Source organism: Zalophus californianus, chromosome 13 (assembly GCF_009762305.2).
Source record: "Zalophus californianus isolate mZalCal1 chromosome 13, mZalCal1.pri.v2, whole genome shotgun sequence".
NCBI classification, from domain to species: domain Eukaryota; kingdom Metazoa; phylum Chordata; class Mammalia; order Carnivora; family Otariidae; genus Zalophus; species Zalophus californianus.
Genome location: NC_045607.1, coordinates 36,910,833 through 36,916,132, shown reverse-complemented (window position 1 = coordinate 36,916,132; position 5,300 = coordinate 36,910,833). Strand labels below are relative to the sequence as shown.

At 42.6% G+C, this 5,300-nt stretch overlaps 1 pseudogene; it reads left to right on the top strand.

Annotated features, from left to right (window-relative positions):
• The first annotated feature begins 2,447 nt into the window (after positions 1-2,447).
• LOC113934327 lies at positions 2,448-3,258 on the top strand (annotated as a pseudogene).
• The last annotated feature ends 2,042 nt before the right edge of the window (positions 3,259-5,300 follow it).

Below are 5,300 nucleotides of genomic sequence, written 5' to 3'. Positions count from 1 at the left end.
CAGTGAGATATCACCTCATACCTCTCAGCATGGCTAAAATAAAAAACACAAGAAACAAGTGTTGGCCAGGAACTGGAGAAAAAGGAACCCTCTTGCACTGTGATGGGAATGCAAACTACTATGGAAGACATATGGAAATTCCTCAAAAAGTTAAAAGTAATTGCACTACTGGGTATTTACCCCAAGAAAAACCCTAAAACCATTACCCCAAAGGATACTTGCACCCCCATATTTATAGCAGCCTTACCTACAATAGCCAAATCATGGAAGCAGCCTGAGTGTCCACCCATAGATGAATGGATAAAAAAGATGTGAGATATATATATATATGTAATATTGTTCAGCCATAAAAAAGAATGAAATCTTGCCATTTGCATGGATGGAGCTAGAAAGTATAATTTTAAGTGAAATAAGTCAGTCAGAGTAAGACATACCATATGATTTCACTCATATGTGAATTTAAGAAACAAAACAAATGAGCAAAGGGGAAAAAAGGGAGAAACAAAGAAAGAGACTTTTAACTATAGAGAACAAACTGATGGTTACCAGAGGGGAGGTGGGTTGAGGGATGAGTGAAATAGGTGATGGGGATTAAGGAGTGCACTTGTGATGATGCGCCCTGGATGATTGTGAAATTGTTGAATCACTATACTTTACACCTGAAATAACAACACTGTATGTTAACTACAATGGAATTAAAATGAAATAAAAATAAATAAATAATAAATAAAATTGTAAAAACAATAAACAAAATTTTAAGATCGTAATAAGATGGAAGCATAGGCTCTATAAATAAATACATACATACATAAATAAGAAGAAAAAAATTTTTAATGAACAAACAAAAAGCAAAATCAGACCTATAAAGACCTTTACAAAGAACAAACTGATGGTTGCCAAGGCGTAGGGGTTGGGGGGATTGTCAAAATATGTGAAGGAGACTGGGAGATACAGGCTTCCATTTATGGAATGAGTAAATCACAGGAATAAAAGGCACAACATAAGAAATACAGTCAATGATACTATAATGGCGTTGAATGGTGACAGATGGTAGCTATACTTACAAACATAGAATACAGCATAGTATAACATATAAACTTGTTGAATAACTGTTGTACACCTGAAACTAATGTAATACTCTGTCAACTATACTAAAAAAAGAAATTTTTTTAAAGATTTTTATTTATTTATTTGGCAGAGAGAGAGTACAAGCAGGGGGAGTAGCAGGCAGAGGAAAGTGAGAAGCAGGCTCCCCGCTGAGCAGAGAGCCTGACATGGGGCTCGATCCCAGGACCATGGGATCATGACCTGAGCTGAAGGCAGATGTTTAGCCAACTGAGCCACCCAGGCGCCCCTAAAAAAATTTTTTTTAAATACATACACAATAGCACACACTCTCTAACAGACCCTCTACTAATTTTTTTTAACAAACTGGAAACTACCAAACTATGAATTTTTTTAAAAATTGGAACAAAGCTTCTTTTAATATCTGTTTTAAGAAAATCCTGAGATTGTAAGACAGTAAATAAATATAAATTGTTACCGTTTACAACTACTTAGCAATATGTATAAGAACTTTCAAGGTACTTGGGTGGCTCAGTCGGTTAAGCATCTGCCTTTGGCTCAGGTCCTGATCCAAGGGTCCTTGGGATCAAGCCCTACATCAGGCTCTCTGCTCAGCAGGGAGTCTGCTTCTCCCTCTCCCCCTGCCTGCCACTCCCCTGCTTGTGCGCACTCTCTGTGTCAAATAAATAAAATCTTTAAAAAAAAAAACAAACTTTCCTAATGCTGTTCAAAACAAAAGTCAGAAATATAAACAAGGGGCTGGAAAGTAAGATTAGATCAGTTTTTTTTTTAAAGCTACTTTTCTTTGTTGTATGTGTTTGTTTTAAAATTTTGATCCAACCTCCCACCAGCACTACATTATCACACAAATAAATATAAAATCACACACAAAAAAGTGCTACTTGGGGAAAAGTAGGGTATTCTGACTGTATAGTACTGGAACGTAGCCTAACCTTGGGGATGTGGCTGTCAGAGAAAGCTTTGCAGGGGAAGTGACATTTAGATTGAGACCAAAAGAGTGAGTTAATTTGAAGAAAAACATTCTACACAGAGGTAATAATGTATAAAAAGGTGTTGAAGTGGGGCGCCTGGGTGGTACAGTCGGTTAAGCATCTCACTCTTGGGTTTGGCTCAGGTCATGATCTCAGGGTCGTGAGATTGAGAACCATGATGAACTCTGTGCTCAGCATGGAGTCTGCTTTAGACTCTCTCTCTCTCCCTCTGCCCCTCCCCCATTCTCTCTCTCTCAAATAAATAAATCTTAAAAAAAAAAAAAAAAAGGGAGGCTCAAGCTGCTGTGCACCCAAAAGAGGAATCGGGGCTTGGCGTCCCCCCCCTCGCCCCGGGCCAGGCCCTGCCCCACCTTATTCTTCCTGGTTGAGATGGGCTCAGCCAAGAGCGCCCCAGTGGGGCGTGGCCTCTGCCGCACAACAAGCTTCTGACCCGAGTGACGGACCCCCGTTCACCTAGTGCCGGCATCCTGCGCACTCCCATCCAGGTGGAGAGCTCTCCACAGCCAAACCTACCAGCAGGGGAGCAGCTGGAGGGTCCCAATCAGGCCCAAGACTCAGATCCCCACTCTCTTACCCTTGGCATTGCACGGACACCTATGAAGACCAGCAGTGGAGAACCCCCAAGCCCACTGGTGAAACAGCTGAGTGAAGTATTTGAGACCAAAGCCCCCAAATCGAATCTGCCCCCAGAGCCTGTTCTGCCCTTAGATGCAACTTCATCTTCTGAATTGGACTTGCCTCTGGGCACCCAGTTTTCCCTTGAGGACCAGATGCCACCTGGAGCCAGACTGAGCTCCCCTCCAAGCAGTTGTACTCCAAGGAGGAAGCAGGACAACCCTCAGAAACCCCCATAGCCAGCCAGGGCTCGGACAAGCCCTTGAGAGACCCTGAGACTTCCCGATCTTCAGGTTCTAAGCACAATAGACGGAAAGCAAATGGCAAGGTACTAGGGAGATCTCCCCTCACAATCCTACAAGTTGACAACTCCCCCGTGGTGGAGGTGGTGACAACACCACGACAAGGTAAGTAGCCTTCTCCCCTGAGTGACAATGCTAAGGAGCTAAAGGAAGGGGCCATTCTGGGAACTGGACAACTTCTGAAAACTGGAGGCCGAGTGTGGGAGCAGGGCCAGGACCAGGACAAGGAAAATCAGCACTTTCCAAACTTGGTGGAGAACTAGGCAGAGTATGGCCCCAGCACCGGCTTCACCGGGGGCCTAGTGATGTTGCATCCCCTCAACCCCATCTTTCCCTGGGAGACTGGAAAGGCTTGTTGTCTTCAACCCCCCCATAAACTCCCACCTAGGGACTGAATGCTTTCTTGGGCTCCCTTTGTGTCTCATGTGTTTCTTGTATACTAAAGAAAGTGGTTTTTAAAAAAACAAAACAAACAAACAAAAAAACCCAAAGGTGTTGAAGTGGAAAGAGCTTGCACATGAGGAAGTGAAACAAGCAATACAGTGTGGTGGTGAAGAGTTCAGGTTCCAAAGTCAAATGGCCTGGATTTGAATCCCAGCTATACCCTCCACTTGCTGTGTGACCTTGGATAATTTACATAACCTCTCTGGACCTTGGTTTCCTCATTTATACGTACCACATAGGATGTTTGTGAGGAGAGTAATTGTTCAATAAATATTAGTTTATTATTATAATAACTGGTGAAACTAGAATGGTGCTACAGGTATTGGAGAGGTAGGCAGGGCAATAAGATCATGGAGGCTTCTAGGCTCTATTATGTACCTCTGAAACAAATAATACATTATATGTTTAAAAAAAAAAAAGATAGCAGGAAGGGAAAAATGAAGAGGGGGGGAATTGGAGGGGAAGACGAACCATGAGAGACTATGGACTCTGAGGAACAAACTGAGGATTCTAGAGGGGAGGGGGGTGGGGGGATGGGTTAGCCTGGGCACGTACTGAATGGAGCACTGGGTGTTATACACAAACAATGAATCATGGAAAACTACATCAAAAACTAATGATGTAATGTATGGTAATTAATATAACATAATAAATAAAAAATAAATAAGTAAATACATACATACATACATACATAAACAGGATGGAGGAGGTGCCTGGGTGACTCAGTTGGTTAAGCGTCTGCCTTCAGCTAAGGTCATGACCTCGGGGTCCTGGGATCGAGTCCTGCATCGGGCTCTGTGCTCAGCGGGGAGTCTGCTTGACCCTCACCTTCTGCCCCTCCTGCTTGTGCTCTCTCTCTCTTAAATAAATAAATAAAATCTTTAAAAATAAAAAAAATTAAAAAAAAGAATTTAGGATTCATCCTAAATGCAATGGGAAGCCACTGAAGAATTTTAAGCAGAGGTATAATATCCTGAAACTTGTGTTTTAAAACATTAACCAACAAATATTATGCTTCTGCTTTGTGGCAAAAAAGACTCATGAGCTAAACCTTTCCTATCAGTTCAGCCTTCTTTTCATTCTCTCCTTTGCCCCTTGATTTTTCATGTGTGATAGTTGCTTTCTGGTAAGTTTTAAGTCATTTCAAAGTTCAGCCCTCATAGGAGTGTTCTTCCCCGCCCTTTCCTCCTTCTCAACCACAATGTCCTGGTGTAAGGGAATGCTTATTAGTCTTCCCTGGTAACATGGAGGTACAGATGGTCTCCATTCTCTTTTTCTGCGGGCCTTCAGTTGAGCTGTTTCATCCTGGTTATCTCTAATCCATCCTTATCAGTTTCTATCCTTCTAGAATCCATTTGGGATGAACAAGCACCACCACCAGAACTCTGGGAGCATCAACCTCCATTATTGCCATCATCTCAGTAACCCAGGAGTCCCTGGGTCTTGCTGTGTTCACAATATTCTGGGGCCATAGAGGAACTTTTGAATCTCTTTTATTCTAGATACAGACCACTAGGAACCAGCAGCATTATTTGGGAAGGCCTACCTAGACACTTGCCTTCACAGATGCTCCCCTGCTGCCTACTCTCAGACCCTCTCTATCTCCATGTCAAACACAGAGCTTCTCTTAGGCTTGTACCTGCCACCAAGCTCAAAGGATCTCAGGTCACCCTTCTCCCAGTGTCAATATTTCTACTGCATCTTACCACCTCCATATCCCTACTCTCAATAAAAGTGCTTCCTTTTACTTCATCTTCTTCTCTAGAGGGAATTTCCCCTTTACAGTATGTCCCTTCTTTAGGTAGGGACCATATTGGTGGAATGGCTGCAGAGGAATATGACTGGATTTGGGAAACATGAT